This window comes from Chelonia mydas, chromosome 2, assembly GCF_015237465.2.
Source record: "Chelonia mydas isolate rCheMyd1 chromosome 2, rCheMyd1.pri.v2, whole genome shotgun sequence".
Classification (NCBI taxonomy): domain Eukaryota; kingdom Metazoa; phylum Chordata; order Testudines; family Cheloniidae; genus Chelonia; species Chelonia mydas.
In genome coordinates this window covers 33732256-33758020 of record NC_057850.1, presented here as the reverse complement: position 1 = coordinate 33758020, position 25765 = coordinate 33732256, and the positions used below count along the sequence as shown (strand labels likewise).

Below are 25765 nucleotides of genomic sequence, written 5' to 3'. Positions count from 1 at the left end.
TTTCTTTGTTCTGATCAGACTCCTACAAAATGAGGATGTAGGAATGAGACAAGTAGAAACAGCACCTGTACCATACCTTCATAGAGGAGCAAACCCTGTCAGTCTGTTACAGGCATGGAAAGCTCTGATGGCAGCAGAACTGCTATGGTTCTGCTGTGCTTGGGGGATAGTGGGATGCCAGAAAAGTTCTCTGTTTGCAGGGGGATGATGGGTGCCCATGGATATGAGGCTGCTCATATCCACTGACCATTCCTACTGAGAGGAGTGTGTCAGCAGCAGGGGCTACATTCACTGCAATAACAACCATGAAGCAGTCTTCATGACCCCTGTGACCATCCCCTGCACCAAGCCTGTGTGCTCAGGCTTGACGTTGGAAATGGGATTTGGTCTGTAGAGAGTTACAGTGGCCGGAAAGCTGCAATATTTAACATATCCCCAAAGGCCAATGTCAGCCATACTGATTAATAGTGACAGTGAAACTGGGAATTTTATATAATGTGTTTTATCAGATTTAGGGAGGATTCTTACTTTATTACTCTTAAATTCTAACTATTGTCACATTACACTACGAGCCCCAAAGTTAAGGTTTTGATCACACTAGCATTCTGAATGGTTTTTAAAAAATATACTGTGTATACTTTTAAAAATCAGGATCCATTGACATTTTAGACAAATTAAACCCGTCCTATTTTTCAGTCACTTATACAGTATCTTTTGCAAAGTTTCTATTTAGCCTAATTTTTCTCATGCTTTGTCTCAGCCTAGATGTGATGGTTTTCAGAAAGATTTTAAAACACTCCAATTGCAGACTCAGCATACAGCATACTCTGATGGCAAACTTAAAGGGAAAAGGAGTCTGTGGAAAATATGTATCAGCTGTATACCAGGTTGTTGCTTACAGACTCAGCTAGGACTATAACTGACACAGTGAAGATTCTTCTCTGGGGGCCCAGGGCTGTGAACCACTGAGCACCCACATATTTTTTCTGTATTATTCCCTTGTACAACTAATTATGTAGTGTTTTGTGTTTAAACTGTACCTTTTCCCTAGTCTGAGCACAACTGGCCCTATAGTTAGTGTGACAACTCTTCTTGTATTCTAAGGGATGTCACTTACTTAGGCCTCAATCTTGTATCTGGACTCTCCTCCTCAAATGCAAATGCCTCTGCATCCATGGATCTAATTGTATGATTTTGGCTTTGGTGCCTAATGCTAAGTAATATTTGATCAGATAAAAAGTATGTTTTCAAACAATAATCATCCTAAGTGGAGTTAAGTCAATGGAGATACACTAAAATAAAACCGCTGTAAATGAGAAGATAATCAAGGCCAATAAATTAACACTTAGATGGCAAAATAATTCTTAATCCTAGAAATGTAGGGCTGGACAAGACCTCAAGACGTCATCTAGCTCCTCCCTCCTGTGCTGAGGCAGCGTCCAGCATGCCTAGGCCACCCCAAAAGGTGCTGGTCTAATCTGTTTTTAAAAACCTTCAAATAACCTATTCCATTACTTGACTATCCTTACAGTTAAAATTCCACTCCTCCCATATCCAAACTAAATGTCCCTTCCTGAAAATTAATCAAATTACTTCTTGTCCTGCCCTCAGCAGTAGGACAATTAGAAAGACAAGTTAGGTGTGGTAACACCTTTTATTGGACCACCTTCTGTCGGTGAAAGAAACTAGCTCTTCTTCAGGTCTGGGCTCTGTGAGGCTTGAAAGCTTGTCTCTCTTATATCCTGTGACCAATACAGCTACAACAACACTGAAAACACTGTAGAACAATTGATCACCATCCAGTATATAATCACTTTTTTACATAGTTGGAGACTGTTGCCGTGATCAGATTAAATATCATAAATATTTGAACCTTAACTCTAACTTTCCTGTATTTTTATCTTTCAGAAAAAAAAATCTCAGCATAATGTTGTATTAACTTTTTGCAGTTAGTGTGATCTATAAATGGTAAAGTCTGCCTATAAGGTGAAAATCACCTATGTTCAGAAGATGAAACAAGTTCTGTTAATTAAAGTCCCACTTAAGTCCTCAAATAGGGTCTAAGCGTTGCTCTACACTACGTTAGGTCTACCTAGATACGTTGCTCAGGAGTGGGAAATATTCACTCCCTGAGAGACATAATTAAGCCGACCTAAGTCCCGGTGTAGACAGGTCGATGGAAGAATTTTGTGTGTTTCTAGTGCAGATACAACCTAAATTGCTAATATTTCTGTTGAGCAAAATAGGAAGGAGGAGAGAGGAGCTGTCTCCAATATCCACTCAGGTGGCTGAAAAAAGAAGGAAGGCAAAACAAGTAGTGAAGGGAAAAGTAGGAATGGATAAGAAGAGAAGGGAGAAGTGAAAGATAAGAAATGGAAAACAGAAAGGAGAGAGGGCTTCATGTCTCACCATTCTCCTCTCCTGGGTCCAAAACTCACCTGTAACCTGAGCCCTGTCACCCAGGGCTGAAGCCACTGGGCTCAGACTTTGGTCCCGGGTGGTGGGGTTCGGGTTTCAGTCCTGGGCCCCAGCAAGTCTAATGCCAGCCCTGGCAACTCACTTTGGGGTCTCGACCCACAGTTGAGAACCACTGCTTTAGAGGTCTTTTCTTTCAACTGCATCCAGAGCCAGACTGGTCCTCGGCCCCTCCCATGCCTGCCTTATTCTTCACCCAAGAGGCTGCACCCAGAAAGTTGCATCCTTTATTCTGCCTGACACCATCATAAGGAGCTATAGCTTCATGCTAAAGAATTCCAGTAGTCTTTTAAAATGTTTTCTCTAAGTATGTTAGGGGCATTCAGCAAAATAGGCAACTATGTTTTTTATGTACTGCTAAGGTTGCAATTAGTTCCTGATGTTCCTTACAGAATATATTGCGTCTGAGAATCTCATTACCTACATGAGAATGCAGTAAAAGTATTAAAGAGTGAGGAGACAATTAGTCATCATGATTCATTCCCATTTTAGTACTATAATCTTCATGATGTCATCTTATTGTTTCTTAAAATACTGCAGCAAGGTTGCCACATAATCTTGTTTAATAACCCATCCTTCTGTATGTCAGTCTCTGTATGAAAATTACTTCCTTCCTCCTACTTTATTTGATATCATTGCAGTTTAATGTTTCCTTTTCTGCTTATGCTCATCTGGGTAAAACTGAGAGCTGCTTCTCTTCACTAACATTTTTTGTCCGAGACTGCACTGGATTTTGTGACTCCTTACAATCACAGATAAACTTTTTGTTTACATCACTTTTCCCTGCCTGCTTAAATAACTGGAGTTTTTAAATAATATAGCAATAATGTATATATTATTCTAAGTGAGGTCATATCAGAATATTGAATGACCTTATGTTATCCTTCTTAGTTTACTCTTTCCTGTATGTGAGGTTTTGCAGTTAATATTATCCATATTATAAAAGTGATGTGTTGCAACAGCAACAGCAGAAGTCAGTAAAAACACTGATGGTGCACAAGGACACTAAAATTTATTTATACTGTGTAGTGTGGTACAAATCTAAAATAATATGATGTTGATATCCTGTTTATTCTTACTGTTCTTTTAGGAAGGCAGTGTCAAACCCGCTATGGCAGTGGTCCCCAAACTTTTCCTCTCACGCCCCTCCTTACCAGTGATAGAATATGTCTGTGCCACCTCAGACCAGGAACGGAGTCACAGCTGGGCTAGGGGCCACAGCTGGGAGCAGCGGCCAGGAGTCGAGAGCAGGGCATGGGGCTGAGAGAAGAGGCTTAGCCATGTCTGGAAACAGGGCTGTGGCTGGGGCCGGAGCCGGAACTGCGGCTGTGGACTGGGGCTGGGGCCAGAGCAGAGATGGGGCAGAGCAGGGCTGGGTGGTGCTCCTTCCCAGCCCCATTGTGCGGGGTGACTTGGGCCCCGCTGCTCTTCCCCAGACATTCCTCCATGGCCCCAAAGGGGGGTGAGCCCCATAATTTGGGGACCACTGAGCTATGGATTGGCTACAGAGCTTGCTTACACACACCAAATGTGTTCATCATAAGATCCTTTAATGCTCTGCCAGGTATGCCTGAAGTTCAGTTAAACAGGGTATTTTACACTCAGTGCCACCCAGTGGCCGAACAAAATAATACAGTTTAGCATTCTATTACATCTCCCCCTTTAGGTTCTACATTCCTCCCATTTACAATATTTACACTATCACACTGACTTTGAAGTTCAGTACATATCAGTCTGTTAAGTATCTCTGAATCATACTGTTTTTTTAATTACACAATCCAAACATGTAATGGCTTGGTCATCTGACTGGCCATTAGTTGCAACAATGGGCTGTGATTGGTTTGAAATCCTTGAGTCATCATCTTCTTGTTCCGCATCTGCCCTCTGTAGAGTTTCCTCTGTTGTTTTTCTGAGGAACAAACTGTAGATGTTGATGGTTTCTGTTGTATTCTCCACTTTTGAACTTGATCACATATGATCTGGGCAGTGAATTATTTTTCTTTACGACAGTTGAGTGTGTCGCTATTACTGGATTTTTCCCAGGGACATATTTAGCAATTGGGCTAAACTGAATTAACCTTACCAACAGACATTGACATCTCAGTGATGATAGATCCAGGTCTTTTCTGCTGATGAGAGTTACAAACAGTTTGTGGTCTGTTATCCAGCCCAAATAGATAAAAGTTCTCACATGCCCATATGTTTGCCACACATTCCTGTTCAATCTGTGCATATCATTTTTCTTCTTCTGTAAGTGAGTGAGAGCAAAATGCAACTGTCTTCCACTCAGAACCATGAGGTTGCAACAATACACCACATAAGTCATAGCAGCTTGCATCTGCACTGACCATTGTGGCTTGTTCACATTACAGTACTTCAGAACTGGAGCTGTTGAGATCAATCCTTTTACCTTTTTGAAGGTAATTTCTTGATTTGGCCTCCATAACCAAGAGGTGTCGGCTTTAAGAGTTCATTCAGTGGTTTTATCACTGTAGAAAGATCTTGTAGATATCAGCCAAGGTAGTTTATCGTCGCAAGTTTACCTCTCAATTATGGTATATTAGCTGATACATTCAATTCTCAAATTGCTTTAACTATCTCAGGGCTAAGATTGATTCCATTTTTGTTTATTATCTGTCCCAAAAACTCGATTCGAGGTAGGCAAAAAACACATTTTTCTTTGTTTAGCTTTAGTTCAGACTGATTGATTAGACTTACGACTTCTATGAGGGTTTTGTTATGTTCTTCCACTGAAGATCCTCATATCGGAATATGTTCCATGAAAACTACAGGTCCATTTGTGTTTGTTAAGGATTCTGCCATCTTTCTTTGGAAAATGGTGGGTGTACTAGTAATCCCAAATGATAATCTATGCAAACAAAATCTACCAGTTGGTAAATGATAAATGTAGTCAGTTTTGCACTTTTTTTGCCTAAAGGAATTTGCCAGAATCCATTCAAGGCATCCAACTTAGAGAATACTGTAGCTCCTTTCACTCTGGGGAGGAAGTCATCCAGTGTTGGGAGGATATATTTTTCTCTCACAATTTCTTCATTAACTCTTTTAAGATCCACACAGATTTGTATTTTTCCATTTTTCTTTATAACATTGGTGGACATGATGCTATTGGCTTAGAGATTTTCTCAGTTATGCCGATCCACTCCAGTCTCTTTAACTCCATTTCCACTTTATGAAGCCACCAGAATCCTGCGAGATGTATGTACGTTGTATCGTTCAGCATTGTTTCTTAAGGTTAGTTGTACTGGATCTTTTTTTTCTAAAGTCCGTCACCAATTATTGAGTTCTTCCAGCTTTCTCACTAGGTCTATTATGGCTGACACACTGCAGCTCAGAACGCTGAGAGTCTGTGGTCCTTGGATCATATATACTGTGAATGCATAGCTTTTGTCTTCGTAAGTTGTTTCTGGTGAACTGCCCCATGCAGTTCAGAATACCTCCAGGGCTAGTCAGAGCTGTGTCACGTGACTTCACCTCTGAGAGGGCATGAGGTGACTATAAGTCCTTTCTGAGATGACGGTGACATCAGCTCTTGGGTCAATTTTAAAGTCAATAGTCTTGCCATGAATATTCAGTTTCATTGTCCAGGCAGGCCCTATGTCATCACAACTGATAGATCCAAGAAACACTGGCTCTTGACTGACCATAGTATGAGTCAACTCCCTACTGCTTTGGTGCAGTAAACAGCAAAATGTCCGTATTTCATGCATTTATTACATTGTGAGCCTCTGGCTGGACATGCATCATGTCTTGGGATCTGACTTTTTCCACACCTTGTGCCTGTTTACTAAAGCTTGGTCCCTCTTTGCCTGGGAGTTCTCACTCCTTGCCTCAGGGGTTTTATGGTAATGACTTTTAGCACTTATGCTGCACCTGTTTATAGCTTCTAAACTAGTGTCTTGTTTTTCAAGTTTGGCAACTTGCTTTCGGACTTTGCTGTCTTGCCAGCTCAGACTGCTTTGCTATTTGAATAGTTGTGGCTACAGTTAAACTTCTCTTCAAATGTAGCTCCTGTGAAAGGTTTTAGCTGTTAACCCAATAACCAGTCTCTCTCTGATATTTTCCTATTTTCAGTTCCTAAATCAGTTTTCAGCCAATGCATGCCAAGCTCTTATAAACATTCAACATTTTCCCCTGGTTCTTGAATTCTCTGATGAAAACATGCTCCTTCATAAACAACATTTCTCTGTGGTGTAAAGTGTGCATCCAAAATAGCTAAAACCCTTTCATAGTCACATTTGTGATTGTTCTCAGTAAAGTCAAAGGGTTTAAATATATGCTCTGATTGCTTTCTCATAGCATAAATTAAAGTTGATACCTGTACATCTCTAGTTTTCTTTGTGGAGTTTGCTGGCAATTCAAAACCTTGCAAAATACTTCTTCTAGTCAGTCCATGGTGAAGGTTTGTCAAGGGTAACGTTCTCTGAGCATTGAGGAGTGACAGGTTGATGAGATCCTGTAACCTTTGTTTCTTTGTGCCTTTTGTCTCTGTTCTTAGTTTACTCCTACCACGTTATATCCCTATTCCAGATTTGGCCTGGCTACAGAATTTGCTTATACATGCCAGATGTGTTCATCATAAGAGCCTTTAGTGCTCTGCCAGGTATGGCTGAGGTTCCTTTAAATCAGGTATTTTACACACAGCACAGCCTAGTGGCTGAACAGTATGATACAATTTATCATCCCCTCACAGGTAGGAGGACATCACCACTCACTCTTGAAGCGCATCCCAACCTTATATATTCACATTCAGATTGCTTTGAATTTCTTTTAAATAGTTCCCTAAAGCCATTTGACTAGCAACCGGAGGTGAGTGTGTGTGTGTGTGTGTGTGTGTGTGTGTGTGTGTGTGTGGGCGGGCGGGGGGGGGAAGCCTTGTGAGAGAGCGCATCTGATCTCTGAGTAGCAGTGGTGTTAGTCTGTATTCGCAAAAAGAAAAGGCACCTTAGAGACCAACAAATCTCTGTTATCTTCCGATGTGATGGCATAATGTGAGCCAAGGGGAGCCCTGGTGCTAGGAAATGCCCTGCAAATGGCCTTCCCTGGAGGCTCCCCGTCCCACTTTGGGGGAGTCACACCAGGGAGGGGGGATATGTTGAAAGGAACGAAGACTGGGGCTGGGGTTGCCTGTGGATTTAGTGGTGGGATGCGCTGGGGAATGACTGTCTCCCAAATCCTGGTCCCTACAGAAGCCAGCGCGAGGTGGCGGGTGAGGAAGAAGAAGGGACTTTGCCCGTCTGCCTCCCCTCACCGCCAGGGGCTGCGGGCTCTGCTGCGGCGGGTCCCGCCTGGGGACCCAGGCCCGGGCCAAGCTGCTCTGAAGTAAAGACGAGAGAGTTACGGGCTGCCCCGCTGCCTTGGCTGGAGTCGGGGGGGGGGGGGGGGGGGGCTGATCGTGTGAAATTTAACCTCTCCCGGGCCCCCCCAAGGGAGACGCTGGGCATTGACCCATCCCCCCGCATCCGTCACAGCCGGGGGCGGCCCCGTCCCGCGGCTCCCGGGGCTGAGGAACGGCCCCAGAGTGACACTCCGCCGCGGCCGGCGGCTTTGCAAAGGCACCGGTGAGGGTGAGAAGCCCCCCGGCCCGCACCCGCAGAGCCGCCCGGGGCGGGCCCGTCCTTCGCTCGGCTTGTTCAGTCAGTTCAGCCGGGGCAGCGGCACCGAGGCCAAGCCCCGGCCGCAGCGCGAACGCGGAGCGACGCCCCCCGGCCGGCCTGGTTCAGCTCCCGCAGGCTGCTGCTCTTTGCCTTTTTTTTTCCGGGCAGGGCCTATTTTTAGCTCCCTCTCGTTGGTAGCGTCCAGATTATCTCCCCCCCCCCGGGTTCAATGGTACGGCCCGCCGAGGGGGGCCCCAGAACTGAGCATGTCCGGCCAGGCTCCGGCAGCTCCGCAGCCCAGCGCTGGCTGAGTCCGGCGAGCGAGCGCGCGCGCGCCCCACGCCGCGCGGGACCCGGCCAGCAGCCGGCGCAGCGCTCCCCGGCCGCCAAGTAAGTTTGGGTGGGTGCTCGGGAGCCTTTCCCTCCCCCCCCCCGCACCGGGCCCCGGCAGCGGGAAGGCGCCGAGCTACGGGCAGGGCAGCCCGTGCCCGAGCCAGCCTGGAGTGGGGCGCTCAGCGGCAGGTGCCCTTGGCATGCCGCTGCCGCTGAGCGGGTCTGTCTGCCCTGGGGGTGCCGGGCAGAGGCAAGGATGCCCCCGGGGGAGTGAGTGCCGGAGGAGAGTGCCTGGCTCCAGGCAGGGCTGGGGGGAGTGGGTGCTCCCCGCAGTTGGCCGAACTGGTGCTCGGAGCATTGCTCCCCTCTGCGCTTGGCAGCATTAATAAGCCTCTCTAAACCGCAGCGTTTTTTTTTTTTTTTTGGGGGGGGGGGGGGGGAGTTGATCACTTCTCACTAGAGCTGACGGAGATTGACCGCAGTTTCCGAGACGCCGCAGTGCCGACACACACAGCCCAACCCAGCCCTCCGCGCATCCCGGTGCAGTACTGCGGGGGGTAGGTGCAGCTCCGAGGGGTGGCTGGCTGCCCGTCCTCCTTGCGGGGGGGTGCGAGTGAGTGAGTGCATCCAGCTGGAATGTCACCTTTTGTGAGCGTGTGGCTTGGAATGCATCCGATGAAGTGAGCTGTAGCTCATGAAAGCTTATGCTCAAATAAATTGGTTAGTCTCTAAGGTACCACAAGTCCTCCTTTTCTTCTTGGAACTACAGTAGGTGTAACTTTAAAGTTGGGTGTTTGGTTGCTACATTTGCTCAGAATCTGAGAATAGGGAGTAGCATCTATTATGCTTAGGAAGCTCTGGGGAGGTGATATAGCAGAAGCTGCATGTGATTCTCTATCATCGTGTCACGGATTTCCTTCATCATGTCATGGATTTCCTTCTCTCTCCTCTTGGGAAATCCTTGGGATTGTTGTCTGTAGGAGAACAGGCAGTCTGTCTGTCCCCGCAATTTCCACAACTTAATTTCCACCGGATGACTTCTTATAGATTAGCCCATTTCCCTTTGGAGGATATTGGCATGCCCTAGCTGTCGGCAAGACTTTTGCATCCTCATTTGTTTGCTATCTTAAGAGGTCCTCTGGTCTTTTCAGATTTCGTAATGAGAGGCTGCTTACTGATCTGATCAGAGACTCTGCATCTCTTTCTCTGCTGGCATGTTTCAGTGGAGATGCACTTTTGCACTGTACTCATTTATTCTCAGTAGAGCAGCCTCCTGAAATATGCATATCTGGTGAGATGATTACACCAGTGGTGCTATTGTTCTGTAGTCATCATTATTAAATGGGGAGTTTAACTATATTAATGCACAAAAGCTTCAACAGAAGTAAACTGCAACTAAAATAGTCAAAAAGTAAGACTGAGAGGCAAATGCAAAAACTAAGTTGCTTTTGTAATTAAAAATTCAAATTACATTATAAAAATGTTATAATGCTGCAAAAGCATAGTTATTAAGATTTTACAGGAGTTTCTGATAAAACAAAATTGCTACAAACAAAAATGGGAAATAAAATCTTATTGGATTAAAATTTGCTTTCTGCATGAAAACATTACATTAATTCTTCATTGTTTATTAATATGGAAGAAATATAAAGTGTGTTCATATAGTTTAGTACTGATTAAGTACTTTCTTCATTAAATGTCTGTCAGTGGGGAATATCTTGCTAAGTGCTAAAATAAAATACATGTTTATTTCAAAGAATAGATGACGATATTTAACCTAATAAGCATGATGAGGTCGATTTAAAATATGAATATAAAATCATTTTAAGTGATGTTTGTTGTTCATCTATATCAGAAAATTTTGGATGAAACTAACCTTATTAATCTATAAGGTAGTCAGTTTAGTTCATCTTTCATATATAGGACTTACGTTTAATGACTAAAATGAGAAGGTTTTCAGTACCTACTTCTCCTTTCATATGGGGAGGGGATTATTTGCAGATTGTAAATCAGATATCCATCTTACTGAAGTGATTTAATAATGGAAAAAAATAATACTTTGCGATACTTCTGTGGAATTGCAGGGAAATTGTTTTTCTTTATGCAAATATTTCCGTTAGGCTCCTGACTTGTGAAGCCTTGTAATGCCAATTTATTTGTGGATAGTTTCTGGTATTTTTCCATTTGATAGCATAATGAGGACCTATCAATTTAATCGTTTGATTCTGGAAACACACAGATGGATGACTGTGCACATTGCATGAATTGTAGTGGGACTCATGAAAATAGATGTGTGCACATGTTTAAATGTTTGCAAGTTAGGCCTAATTCATTTAACTAGAAGCCAGTAAAAGTTAAAGGGATTTTAAAGTTCTCCAGTCCCCAAATGTTGCTACCTTTATGCTGTGTACTCTTGATTCCATTAATTAGTGGTGTTCTGGGTGTGGAGTGGGTTGCAGGTAGGAAATGAGGACTGTAGTGTGTTTATCCCTCCTTCACCCAACAAAAGGGGGGGGGGGGGAAAGAATCCTAATCTGTGGCCTTCTGCAAACCAGTAAGAGTGTATGTGAATAAACTGCTGTTCCATGCTGCACTGGTACGCTCCTTTTTTTTATGAGGAGGTACTAATGTGAAAGTTGAATTCTTGCACATTTCCCTTTGCTGTCTGTTCCATAAGACTGGAAGAGAAGGGAAGAACAGATTAGGTTACCTATGATGACAATTTAGTGAAAACTATGGAGGAAAATTTTTGAACATGCCAACCTTGATTTGGACCCTGCATTTGATTATCTTTGAGCTGGGGTCATAAATCTTATTTAAATCCAGGGAATTACCAGAACATTAAAAATGCCTCAGTTAATACATCTAACAGTCAAGGCTACATTTATTTAATTGGAGGCACTTCTGTTGCACTCGCCATTGTAGTACCTAAATACCTCTCAAACACTAATGAATGTATTTTATTCATAAGGCACCTGACCCAAAGATCAGGCAATTTAATGGAAAGACTTCAATGGACTATGGATCAGGCCCAAGGTACTTAAACTTAAAACAGAAGTAGTGATTACTATAAGAATGTGTATATGTATAGAACATACTCTTTTTTTTTTTTTAAATTATAATTCATCTAGTGAGCCGAATCCCTACTCAGATGAAATTCCCTTTGATGTCCAAAACTCAGCCCAATTAACAGAAATATTTAAGGAGTACTTGTGGCACCTTAGAGACTAACAAACACGGCTGCTACTCTGAAACCAGAAATATTTAAGTGGTTGGAGTGTTGAGCATTAATTGCCCATAAATGTATAGTTTAGCAGCACATAGGTTTTTTCCTCTCAGGCAGTAAAAGATGTAAATTTTCTGACTCCATGCGTTTCTTTTCCTTGAAAGCTCTTATTGCTTCATTTTTTGCTTAGTTTAAGGCACTATCTGAATTTTTTAAAACTCTTTATTTTAAAAAGTACACAACTCCTGTTCCAGGGGTTCATAGTATACTTCTATCACAATTCACATCTCCAGCACTTTGGAGAATAATACTGCTGTGTAAAGAGATGTTAAAATAATTATTGTAGTTCAATTCATTTTAAAAGGTTGTATTATTAATAATGCTCCAAGACATTTCCTTGGGAATTAATGCTTCCCTGAGGTTAACAGAAGCAAAACTGTAAGGTTATTAACATTTCCAGTCAGCTATTAAGTCTCAAGAAAGTTTCTTAGCTTTTATTGTTAAACTACCTTGTGATTCCTTTCTTGCTGGTCCTTCAATGAGCCTGCTATTCTCTTCAGTCTATTTTAGCAAAAATATTAAATTAATGACATTGTTGAAATAAATACCAGGGATGGCAATTTGCAATCAAAATCAACTGCCACTGCAGCCAAATATAGCTTAGTGATGAGCTGAGTTAACTGAGGAAGGCACTAGGTGCTTTTGAACTTATTGGGCTGTTAAAAGAAGAAACTTGAACTTTTGTGTTTAATAGGGCCACTGAATTAAGGGCTTCCTTTTGTGTTGCAACACAGCAAGGTCTGTGTCATGGAGGTGCTTTTAGTAGGACTGAGAGCTATTGCAATTAGCAGATGAAAGAAAGAAAAAAAAAGCAGACACACCTGTTTGTTGGAGTTCTTGGGGCACATCTTCAGTCGGAGTAAATTGTTGTCATTACACTGACTTCAATGGAACAATGACACTTCATGGCAGCTGAGCATATGCTCCTTCTGTACTTTTAAAAATGTATTTTTCTTCTGCATCCACCAACCCTATTCAAGGGTTGACATAAATAAGGAGAGGATATGGTATCCTGTGAATGTCAACTGCTTGCTGTCCCAAACAGAAAATAAAAGGTGGGTTATATTCAAATCTTCCTGATTGTGCAGAGGCTAGAAACCATGGCCATTATTGATACTTATATGTGGTGGTAGCGGTATGATTAGTAAGTTTTCTGCTGTGTGTAAGTATTTCTTAGTACTTCCCTGTTACCCTCGGAAGCAAAGTGATCCTGGAATGCCTTCCTGTTCCTTGTCCTTTTTTGTTAATGTGAGGAAACGCAGAATTGCTATGTGGATTGTTAGCTAGTTTTAATCTGCTGCTTCTAAAAGCAGGGAAAGGAAGAAAAACAGAGTAAAAATAGAGATGCATAGATAAACAAATGCAGAACATTGTTAATCCTAACATCATTGGCCAAGCTGCTTCTGCGACATCACACTTTCTAAGGAGCACCACGTCTTCTCACAGGAACCAGTGCTCCCTAAGAGCAAAGGACCCTTTTACTGCCTAACTCCTTCCCCTCCTCAGGGGATAAGCCATAAATGTCTGTTGGTGCTTTGTTTGCAGCATTGTTGTGGCCATGTTGATCCCAGGATATTAGAAGGTGAGGGAGGTAATATATTGGACCAATGTCTATTGCTGAGAGCAACAAGCTTTTGAGCTACACAGAACTCGTCTTCAGGCCACTCTGGTGCTTTAGTAATAATGTGGAGGAAGGATCCTTGTTGATGTCTAGGTAGGAGTGGGGCTGGAGATGGATTCTCACCATTTGACTGACAGGCAACTTTGGGAACCTCAAAGGGAGCATGCACCTTAAAACTAATCTTGGAGCTGCTGTGAGCCAGGGTGAATAGACAAGGGCCAGTTGGTTGAAAGCTCCTCATTCATAATGGATTTCATAAGAAGAGTTTACCAACTTTGCTCCTCACAAGGCAAATGGTTGTACATTATCTGAGATCCATGTTACAGGGCTCCTATTCTAAGTCCTCCAGATACTCAGCGGGAGGAATTAAAAAGAGAGGGGATCAGGACTATATGCATGATATACTGCTGCTTCTTAGCGTATGGGCAAGTGCCTCAGGTGACATGTGACCCGCATTCATCTCTGAATTTGGTCTGCTGGTTGGATCATTAGCTTGTCCCGGCTGGGTACTGACGGGGAGTGCGATGTGAACTGCTGATCCATGCCCCCCATGATATGCTGATGGTGGTGGAATAATGAGTTGCTTCCTCCTTGAGCAGCTCCATGGCCTCTAGCTGATGAAAGGGGAACAGATTTCTTCTTTTCCCCATACATATAGGGCCCAACTGTCATTCGGCATGGTCAGATAGATCCACAGCAAGTCTATGCATTTGTATGGGAGTTTCCTGGCTTTTATGGATAAGTAAATCAGGGCTCTATATATCTCTTTACAATTTATTGACAGGGTAACAAAACAGTGTATTGCATGGTAGTTAACAAACTTGCCAGTCCACATAATTTAGAAGAATAAGATGTGGGGGAAAATTAAATTTAATAATTTCAGAGGAATAATTTGATTCGTGCTAGGTATTAATTTAGATGTAAGCAGAGTCAGTATGAGCTCCACCCTGACATCTGGTGGTGAGGTGTGGCAAGTTGTGGAAAAGAACTTCAGGGGCTGATCTCATTTGCATAGGCACACCCACCCCGCCTAGAATGAGGCCATAGCTGCCCAAATGGTCACTTTGGCTGCCGTGGGATCCCCAGTGTCTCTGTTATTGGGGCAGGAAGAATAAATTATTACCCTGATTATGGGAATCAAGGACAGTGGAACTGTACTTGGCCTTTTGTTATGCTGGAGGGACTCGCCATCAACTAAGTAGCACTCGCTAGGCAAGGGACATGGGTTCCAAAACTCTGTGAATTGAGAGAGGCTGGGGACAGGTATTAATACTTGGTGGCATGGGCCCTTGGGTGAGGGCCTTATATGCTAATTGCACTTCCTCTTCTCTCCGCTGTGGAATATCAGAGCTAATTTTGATTCCATTAGGAGTCTAGTTACAGGCTGCTGAGCTGACTTCACTTTGGGCTAATGGTGCACCAGCACTGAGGCTCCCCTACTACAAGCTGAAATCACAAAAGAGCTAACTTACTAACAGCTGAAATCACTGAGTGTTGTGATAAGTGGGGGGGAGCCTGAAGATATATGGTGGAGCAGTTTGCGGGATGGTGAGCAAAGCAGCTTGTGGAGCAGAGCGGCTGGTGGAGCAGAGCAGTTGGATGCCTAGAGCAGCTCATGGGGCAGCTGGCAGAGCGGAGCCCATGGAGAGGTGGGGCCATCAGCTTTGGACCACGTAAGGTGCCCCCTTAACCCCCCCCCCATCTCCGCCCAGGTTGGGAGGTAAAACTCTGCAGATAAACTTCTGAACTCTGGGGCTGCCCTGACCAGGGACAGAGACTTTTGGGTCATTGGAGTTTTGGGACTTTGGGTAATTTTGGGTTGCTGGCCTCAAGAACCAAAGGGAAAGGACATGCCCCAATTCGCTTGGGGTGGTTTTTTTTGCTCATGGGTTGTGTTATGAATCCTGTTGGTGGTGTTTCCCCAACATTATGCCACATTGTTTCTCTCTGTTATTAAAAGGCTTTTTGCTACACTCAGACTCTGTGCTTGCGAGAGGGGAAGTATTGCCCCTTGGAGGTGCCCAGCGGGGGTATATATTTGTCCCAGGTCACTGGATGGGGGCTCGAGCCAGTCTTGCATTGTGCTATTGGAATGGAACCCCTAGATACTGAACCCGGCCCTTGTTGCTGCCAACTCTGACAGGCAGAAGGGTTACATATAGATTTCTGGATTCTAAGGCCAGAAGGGACCATTGTAATATAGTTTGACCTGGATAACACAGGCCATATTACCTCCCTGAATTAATTCCTGTTAGAACTAGAGAAAATATATTTTAGAAAAACATCCAATCTTGATTTTAAAAGTTCCAGGGTTGGAGAGTTCACCATAACACTTTTTGTAAATTGTTGACTCTCATGTTAACATTTGCAACTTTTTTTGTAGTCTAAATGTTTCTAGTGTCAACTTCCAGCCATTGGAGCTCGTTATACCTTTGTCTACCAGATTGAAGAGCTGTCTATTATAGCATTTCGGCTCCCCCTGCAGATATTGATCAAATCACTTTTAACTCTTTTTTGAGCTAAATAGATTGAGCTTCTTGAGTCTTTCACTATACGGCATGTTTTCCAATCCTTTAAATCATTCTTGTGGCTCCTCTTTGAACTCCCTTTGCCCTGTTAGTGGTTGCATGATATGCCTATTATCTTTTTTTCAAGTCCTCAGGAGAGGCAAAATGCTGAAATATTTGGACATAATTGTTCCTTTCCCCAGGTGGGTTTCATCTGGATGTGCATGCACCATCAAGCAGCAGTAAAGCCTTTAGGTCAAAATATAGCATGTTGGTAGGGAAAAGCCACATAAGGCACTTGTTTAATGGTGCAATCAAAGTAGATGTGAGTATCTTTTTAAGTGTAGTTGTCTGCTAATAAATCTAGTATTGATCAAAGTTGAAAGATAAATGAAAAAGCCAAAATTTTAAAAGGTCTAAGCAGAGCCTCTTGTATTTATTTTGTCATCTCATAAATCATTTTGACAGATTGCTCACAGCATGTACTGCATATTTAGCTGATGAATAATATTAACAATAATAATAAGCAGTATGTATAAGATGCATCTCCTGTGCCAGGAGCAGGCAAACTTTTTGGCCTGAGGGCCACATTGGGTTTCCAAAACTGTATGGAGGGCTGGTTAGGGGAGGCTCTGCCTCCACAAACAGCAGGTGTGGCCTGGCCCCCGACCCCTATCCGACTGAACTTCCCCCCGCCCCTCGCTTTTCGCCCCCTGACAGCCCCCTGGGACTCCTGCCCCATCCACCACTCCCTGTCCCCTTACTGCCCCGGACCCCCCGCCCCTGCCTGCCCACCACCACCCCACCCAACCCGTCCTCTCATTCCTGACTGCACCCACCCCCCAGGACCTCTACCCCCATTCAACCCCCTGTTCCCCGCTCTCTGACGCCCCTCCCTCTATCCACACCTCCGCCCTTGACCACCCCTGAATGCCCTCTATCAACCCTCCCTGCCCCCTTACCGGGCTGCGTGGCTACAGCCATGCCACCTAGAGTACTGGGTCAGGCTGCGGCGCTGCAGCTGTGCTTCCCGGCTGCCCAGAGCAGTGTGCCAGTGGCGCAGTGAGCTGAGGCTGCGGGGGAGGGGGAACAGCTGGGGAGGGGCTGGGGACTAGCCTCCTGGCCCAGAAGCTCAGGGGCCGGGCAGGAGAGTCCCGTGGGCCAGATGTGGCCCCCGGGTCATAGTTTGCCCATCTCTGTCATGTGCCCTCTAATCAATAAATACTCAGGCAAAGCTTTCATTGAAGCTGATGGAATTCTTTAAAGAGTATGAATTTAATGATTTGGCTAGGAAACACAAGTGAAGTTTGAATAATACAGTATGGAAACAAAACACTGAGTTGACAATCTACATGCTTATGTACTACTTGCCAAGTGTTGCATAATCAGGCCTGTAAGGTTGTTCCCGTGTAGTTATTCAAAATAATGCACTTCTGAAAAGCAGAAGTACTAGAAAGCTGCTCTGCCTGTATCTAGAGCTAAATGTGTTTCATAATTTGTAACAAATTACATTTCATCCTGTCCAGAGAATTAACAACCTCTCTTCAAGTTAAAGAATATTCCTTAAAAATATTAAACCCTAAATCACCTTGAACTAGTGCTAATCAAGACATTCCAGAAAACTTATAATTTTCTTTAAAAATAGGACACATTAAATGAAGTGGTCAGCAAAAAAAAAAAAAAAAAGGTGGCGGGACCCCCTCGCAACTGACTGGCTGCCACTGCTGCCAGGGTCCCTCCTGCAGCTGCTCAACCTCTGCGAGCAGCCAGTACCCCCACCCTCACAGCTCCCAGCTGCCTTTGGCAGCAGCAGATGGACCCTGGAGCTGCTCAGTGGCTGCTGGAAGGGCCGCCCCCCACAGCTCCCCAGCTACCAGCGGCACAAGGACCCCCACAACTGACCGGCTGCTGCCACCAGCAGGGACCCCTGAGCTGCCCAGCGGCCGGCAATGGCATCAGAAGGACCCCAGAGCTGTTCAGCGGCTATGAGGCCCCCCCGCAGCTCCCCAGCCAGATGCCACTGCTGGCAGGGTCCGTTCCCCCCCCCCCGCAGCCACTCAGCTGCTGTGAGTAGCTGCACCCTCCGCCCCTGCTGCTCCCAGCCGCCTCCGGTGGCGGCAGAGGGATCCCAGAGCTGCTCAGCAGCTGCGGGAAGGGGCCCCCCACAACTCCCCAACCACTGGTAGAGGTGGCGGGGGGACTCCCCCCAGCTTCAGCCCCGCAGGGCAATGGGGACCCTGCAGCTCCCCATTTTGTCAGGGATGTTTTTAATAAAAGTCAGGGACAGGTCATGGCTTCTGTGATTTTTTTGTTTTGTTTATTGCCTGCTACCTGTCCCTGACTTACTAAAAATATCCATGACAAAACTGTAGCCTTAAGCATGAGCCATGCAGTAGCATGTCAGCAGGAGCGTAAACATTTTGTGGGGGCATAGAAAATATCCCTTGAAGGAGATAAACTTGAATTATGTGCAGTTTCCTGTGCATGGAGCCTTTCCAAAGTGACTTGTAAACCAAAGCTGTTGCTGCACTGAGTAGATATTTAAGATCCCCTGACATTTTTCAGAAGAGTAAGGATTTCCTCTGATGTCATGGGCTGCTACTCGTTCAGTGATGCTGTTTGTGAAGGTATCCAAGTGGCCCTCCTTATTAGGCAAGACGCCATCCCAGAGTATCCCCAAACAAAATTCAGAGGGGTAGCCATGTTAGTCTGGATCTGTAAAAGCGGCAAAGAGTCCTGTGGCACCTTATAGACTAACAGACGTATTGGAACATGAGCTTTTGTGGGTGAAGACCCATCTTCAATACGTCTGTTAGTCTATAAGGTGCCACAGGACTCTTTGCCTCAAACAAAATGAATACAGTTCTACTACTCCATGGTTAGATGACTCCATTAAACAACTTCGTATTGTCAGTCCTTTTAGGGTTTTGTTAGGAGGTTACGCTCTGTGTGTGTGAATGTAATACATTAAATGTCATTTTTGTATGGCCTGCTTCTGCAGCTACTTTGCATTTGGAAGTCCTATGGAAATCAATGGAAGCTCTGTGTGCAGAGCAGTTCTGGGATCAAGTCTTATTTTTATAAAACCCTTCAGGTTGCACTGGAATGAAACCATTTCACAAGTAAAATATTCATTGTATTAGTCATTAGGATGATAATTTAGAAAGGTATGAAAAATACTACAGATATGGAAAGGTGGTGAAACTTAATAAATGTCTTGAATGTGCCCAGATCTATCTTTTTGTGGCAATGTATAGCATTGTCATCATGGGTGATTCCTCTAAAACTATGTCAAACATAATTATTTTATTCCATACTCAAACAGTTTGTATACAGTTATGAAATCAAGAGTTATATATATTTTTAATATTTTGCATATGAAACTCTGCTGAGGGTCAGCATTTTGTATTAAATACAATGGCATTAGATTAGGTTGTCTCTTCCTTAATTGTATTTCCCTCATTGTATAAATTATCACTGTTTAATTACAGAACCCAGTGTATAGATATTGCTGATGTAAACCTAATCCATTCAGTTGTCTAGTTTTGTGATAGCTGAGTCCCAAGCTGTCGCAGGCATTAACTTGAAGAAAAGACAAGATTTATGATGCTGATCTAAACACATTCCCAGATGATTAATAGATGATTGATATATTAAAGCTGCGGCAGTTACTGAAAAGAAAAACTAAAGCAGCTTTCAAATCCCCAGTGGTAAAGAAAGCAAACTTTATTTTCTTTAGGGATCACAGGTGGTGGTAGCTGTCTAAGTCAAAAGAAGACAGAGGAAAAAATAAAATACATTTTATTTGTTTGTTTCTGTTTTGTTTCCAACTTGGGAATGTTATCTTGGTCTGTGGTTTTGATTTTTTTTTTTAATTTCCTCTAGGATTATGTTTGTCAATATTCTTCTACAGTGAAGTTAATAGCTGAAGGACTAATCTTAACCTATTAAAGTGTCACTCTTGCAGGTCATCGTTTGCATCATCTATGCTACTGATTATGAAAAAGATTTTTGCTGTAGAGTTGAATCTTTCACTGGTGGGTTCAGAATGTGAAATTAAGCCACTGGCAGAAGACCAACACACGGCTCTCCCTGCCACAGATTACTTGAAGTAACTGGGTGGGGGCAGGAGGAGACTGCACTCATTTCCAGCCACACTTGGGGCTGGTCTACACTATAAAATGACCCAGCTACGTTGCTCAGGGGTGTGAAAAAATCCACACACCAGAATGACGTAGTTAGAGAGCACAAGGACAATTTTTAAATCGACCTACCTACTGTGTCGAGGAGGTGGGGAGGTGGATTGCTGATGGGAGAATCCCTCCCATCAGCATAGTTAGGGTCTATGCTGTAGTGATTCAAGTGTAGACAGGTCCCTACTCTGTATATGCTTGCATGGAAGGGAATATTGGGGATTGTCTGGGATGTAGTACATTGTATAGCACTGAGCCCTGAATCTTCCTCCTTGACCCAGCCCACTGTGTCTCAGTTCTCTCATCCTCATGTCTGTCACTAAAATACACTTTTTCCTGAAGCCCTGCAAACCTGAATTCTCACACCTCTGAGAGGTTTTAACAAGACTGATAATGCGCTTAGAGGCCACAATGGAGACACTATAAGAATCTAACTAGATACTTAAACAAAAGAAAAATTACCAACCCCCCCCCCCCCCCGCCCCCCACACAAACACACTCTAAAAGAAATTCACAGAACTAATACCACACAGGCTAATCCTTCATTGCTCATTCACTATGACTATATATTGTATCCCACCTTTCTTCTATATGTTGTGTATCTAAATTGTAAGCACTTTGCAATTAAGATCTTATTTTTCTACTTGTCTGCAAAGTGCCGACCATGCTCAATTGGCTGTATAGAAACAGTTGTTCAGTAGTTTATTTCCAAATTAATCCATTAATATGGAGTCTAATTCGTAGGGACGCATGACTGAAAACACTCATGGATACTCATCTTGAAAAATTGAAAGGATTTTACCTGTTTATTGAACTCCAAACAGCTGGGTACAGTAGGTAGGATCTTCACCTGGTGTAAATCAGTGGAGTGTCATTTTACACTAATTGAGAATCTGGCCCTCTGAGTCTTAGTGTAAGATCTGGAAAAAAATTGTAAGAAAAAACCTGTCTCAATAAGTTATTGGAGAAGTAGTCCTGCTTATCTGATCATTTCACGTTAGAATGAAAGGAAATTAATAGTGCATCCATACGTAGATGCCTTCCATCAGATCTCACTTGACTTTCATTTTTTTCTTGTTGCTTAATAGTAGCAAGTTATATGGACTTGTATTCTACTGATTTCTAAACTTGTTTTGAAAAATTACCTGTTGAAGGGCCTGAAGCATATGTGAGTAAAGTTGCTCAGACGTGTATTTCACATTACTTCAGTTGCAAGTAACTTTACTCCTGGGCATAAGTGTTTTGCAGATTTGGGCCCCAAAAGCGGACATGAAGAAAGAACACATGTCTTCTATCCAATCATTTTAATCACTGCTCTGGTTTTTTAGAGACTGGATCTGGATAAATCATTAGAGGCTGGATTGTGCCACCCTTACTCACTGTGAATAGTATCTCAGTCCACAAGTAAGTAGTCCTCCTTGATTTGCACCTTACACCGAGTAGTCCCCTTTTATTTCAGTGTGAATAAGAGTGGCAGAATGTGGATACCTTGGTTAATAGCAATTTACTAGTAGGAGAATATATGCTGATTCAAAATGTACTACACTTCAAAATAAACTGTCTCACATTGTTTTGTCTCTTTGGTGGCATCTTCTAATACTCTAATATTGAAATGTCAAGGGTTACTCGTGCATCTGCATTTAAAATATAAATCATAGATGGTAAAAATCTGTGGCAGTTTTCATGTTAAATGTAAATTACATAGTGTTCTTGGAGCTAAGAAATGCTCTCATATGCATTTTGGGTCTGATTCAGTACTCAGGCCAGTCTTACACCAATGAAACACTGTTGACTTCAGTGAAGGTACTTCTGATTCTCAGTGGTGTAAGTGAGAGGAGAATCAGGCCCCCAAAAGAATTCCCATTGTATTCAAGGAAAACGAGTTAATGATGGCATTATTTATTTAGAACCTTCATTTCCGAGCTACATTTCTGCATAAGAAATGCCTAGCTATGCTGTTAAGTGGTGTTATAAACACATTTATTTTTGGTTTATTTTAAATGTTTAAAATGCTCCTCTGTTATATGCTGTAGGCACATGAACAAACAATGCTGGTGGGGGTTTTTAGTGAAGGCTGAGCTTGCCCCATGCTTGCTCTAATTGGACCCAGAGAAGAACGATGTCCAGTGGTTAGAGCCCTTGACTGGGTGTAATGTGCATCTGGCAAGATGTGCTGCTAACTGAGCCAGCTGCCAAATTATCTATTAATAAATAGCTTCCAAGAGGTCTTCAGGAGTAACCCTGTCAGAAAATGCAGAAGCACTATCTAGTTCCCAGTAAACAGGTTAATTCAAGCTCCCTTCCCTTTGACAGGTCTTGAGGGAAGGGCTGCTGAACAGAGAGAAGGATGAGAATGTCGTCTAGGGAAAGATAGGGCCCCTTACTCTGGCTCTGAGGATCCTCCGAGCACAGAAAGCTAGTGTTTGTTTTTCCCTTTTTGATTGTTGTGTTGTTTGGCTTGTGTATACAAATATTCTCTCCTGCTGAAGAGGCCTCGCTGCCTGTAGCTGTGATTTGTTTCTGCTTAGCCATCCCACTAGGGAAGATTACAATTGCCTCCATATGTTTACCTGTAGCTGGCATTTGAGCCTATTCTGTCTGTCTCCCTTAGCAATCTCACATGTTAAATAGGTTGGAAGGGAGGCTAGGTCCCCATGGAACCTTCCAGGTGAGAGTGCTGAAGTCCAAATAGCAGTTGCCCACCCTGATTCTGAGTATGTTTTGAGAGGAAACATTGAGGCCATTTCAATAGCATTACAGAGGCTCTGCACTGCAGGGGGATTCTCTTTATGTCAAGGGAGTTCCCTGGTGGCCTAAACCAGTGGTTTTCAAAGTTTGGGTCGCGACCCAGTACTGGATCACGGAATGCAAAGCACTGGGTTGCCTTGCTCAGCACCCAGGGACCCTGGCGGCCGGTCAGTAAAAACTAATAATCCCTACTTGTTCTGATACTGCGCTGTGCCCTGGAAACAGCCAGCAGCAGGTCCAGCTTGTAGGCACAGGGGCTGCGGGGCTCTGCACATGCCCCCCACCTCCCCGAGCACCGGCTCCGCACTCCCATTGGCCGGTAACTCGCTGTGGGCAAGAACCACGCAGAGCCGCTTGCACACCTCCACCTACGAGCCAGACCTGTTGGTCGCTTCCGGGGTGCAGCACGGTCTGCAGTGGAAGGACAGGCGGGAAACCTGCATCTGCACCCCGGCTGCGCCACTGACCAGGAGCCACCGGAGGTAAGCCCAGGCCCCAATCCCCAGCCTTGAGCCTCCCCACAAACCCAGAGCCCCCTCCTTCACCCCAACCCCCTCATCCCTGGCCCTACCCCAGAGCCCTGATCTCCTCCTGCATCCCAATCCCTGCCCCAGCCCTGAGCCCCCCCAACCCAGAGCCCCCTCCTGTACCCCAAACCGCTCATCCCTGGCCTCACCGCAGAGCCTGTACCCCTAGCCCTGAGCCCCCTCTCACACTCCAAATCCCTCATCCCCAGCTCCGTTGGGTTATGGGCATCAACTATTTTCTTCAACTGAGTTGCCGGGAAAAAAAGTTTGAAAACCACTGGCCTAAACCACAGGCGCCCAGGCTGCATGGAGAAGGAGGAAGCCTGACTGAAACATAGCGGGGATAAGTGCTAGACTTGGGGGAAGTGGATTGGGAGCTGGGTGGTGAGGGGATAGTGGGATTAGTGGGCAAAGAAACTGGGAGCTAAGTGGGGAAACTGGGATGGAGTGGTGGGGAGCCTGGAGTGGAACCCAGGATTCCTGAGTCTCATCATTCTTCTGCTGTCACCAAATATCTGTGAAACCCTCCGGCAAAGAGTGCGTCATCCTCTTCTAACGCTGGTCCACACAGAACATGGCAACCTGATGCTGCTATCAGGTAATCCCTTAACTCAGATGGCGGGGGGAGTTCTGTGTTCCACCCCTGCTGATGACCCAAATAAGGGTCAGGATGGTCATACATGCTAGGATTTCTCTTCTTACAGTTAACTTTTAAAAAAATAAACATAGAGGAATTACACCCACGAATATATTAAAAACATGTTAAGGTTGCAAAGTGAAGCTCTCAAAAGTTAGGAAATGCCAGAACAAAGGTTGCCTGTGGACACTTGACCTTACTTCCCTTTGTGCCTCCATTTCCTGGCTGTGAAATGGGGACAGTACCATCCCCTCACCTCACAGGGGTATGGCGAAAAGAAATTCGCTGTAGTTTGTGAAGAACTATCTGTCCTGTGCCCTGAATGAGGCAGGGTTCTTTGGGGGGGGGGGGAGTACGTGAACATGTAATTAAAGACTGTAGCATAATGCATACACATGGGGGTGTCTATGGACTGTCTAAGCTCTTTATAAAAATACTTTAATTCATAAAAATAACTCATAACATAGACAAATGTAATCTGTATGCGACCATACCCAATTCCATTCATTCATTGTTGGCAGGTTCAAATTTTCAAGCATGTTTGAATGCTGCAGGCAGAGACTCAAATTCTGTGATAAGTGTTGTAGAAATGAATTTTCCAGGGGAGAAAGCAAGCAGGCTCTGACTTTCTGTAGTTGAAGCTTCTTAAGTGATTTGGGAGAGCACTGATGGACTCTGAAAGGAGTCATAATCAGCCTTTTTCAGCCAAAAAGGAAGTCTGCACAATCCAAGGCTTTGAGGGGAATGTGGCTATTAACTTTGATGGGAGGATCCTCCCAACTCAAGAATCATGGGGAAGATCCCCTGGATGAAATACAGATGTCATCTATTCTCAATGTCCTTTCTCATCATTGCTAATTGCCAAGGTATTCTGTGCTACCTGCTCCTCCTAGCCAATTATCTAAGTAATGTCTCCATTCACTCTTTGTGACATTACAACTTGTTACCAGGACAGGGCCAGTCTCTTCCGCAGTCTTTCTGAATGAATCCATCAGGAGGAGGAATAGCAAAATTTAAATATTTTTTTCTGTCTCATTTGGTTTAATTTAGATTATCCCTTAACTGTTACAAATATGTGAAGCGTCATCTGTTTGGAACTATAGGTTTTGTCAAACAACTTTTTCTCTTCAAATTTTCCCCTCCCTTCCCTTTCCCCTATAACTTGATTTTTGTGAAGCTTTATGTTTTATACAATTTGTCCCCTTGATAAGAATGCTCATTCAAATGATCTTTAGAATGAATTGATGATCCTTGCTTAGTTCACCAGGCAGAGCATGTTTCAGAAAACTGCCAGAATTGAATGGGCTAATGTTTTCTGCAAGAAATCAGTTGGGTTTTTTTGTGCACAGGTTACTTACTCTTATATACATCTCTTCATATATGTTGTACAGATTGTTAGAATTTTGATACATTTTGTCCTTTTTAAGATCCTCCAGTTAATCAACGAAAACAAGAACGTGGGCTAAGGTATAGCAATTGAGTATTTAAAAAAAAGCCACTCTACGGTTTTTGTAGTCTGTTCTTTATTTTTCCTACTCCTATTTGCATGCTGTTACTGAAGTACTCTGCTGTACATTTGTAGTCATCATAAGTTATTTTTTAAAACAGGCAAATTAATCTAAATCATGCTAGTCAACTGGAATTTAAAGGGCTTAACACTAGGATGGTATAAAGCACTAAAAGATGGTTTAAGTGGCTTGTAGTTTTCCAGATGCTTATACCTGACATTGTGCACCAAAATGCTTCCACATTAGAACGACACACATTTCAGTGCACAGAGCATTCAGTTTCCATGCCAGGATTAAGTTACTTAAGTTTCTTTT

At 43.8% G+C, this 25765-nt stretch overlaps 1 protein-coding gene across 4 annotated transcripts in view; it reads left to right on the top strand.

Moving 5' to 3' along the window:
* The first annotated feature begins 8346 nt into the window (after window positions 1-8346).
* OXR1 (oxidation resistance 1) overlaps window positions 8347-25765 on the top strand; it is a 452056-nt gene continuing 434637 nt past the window's right edge. For 2 of the 4 annotated variants that reach the window (XM_043539189.1, XM_043539186.1), the window contains exon 1: window positions 8347-8480. The gene's annotated coding sequence lies outside the window, so the exon portion shown is untranslated. Of the gene's footprint in view, window positions 8481-8885; window positions 8981-25765 lie in introns of those variants that run through there. The other 2 variants (XM_043539185.1, XM_043539188.1) reach the window with 2 other exon arrangements.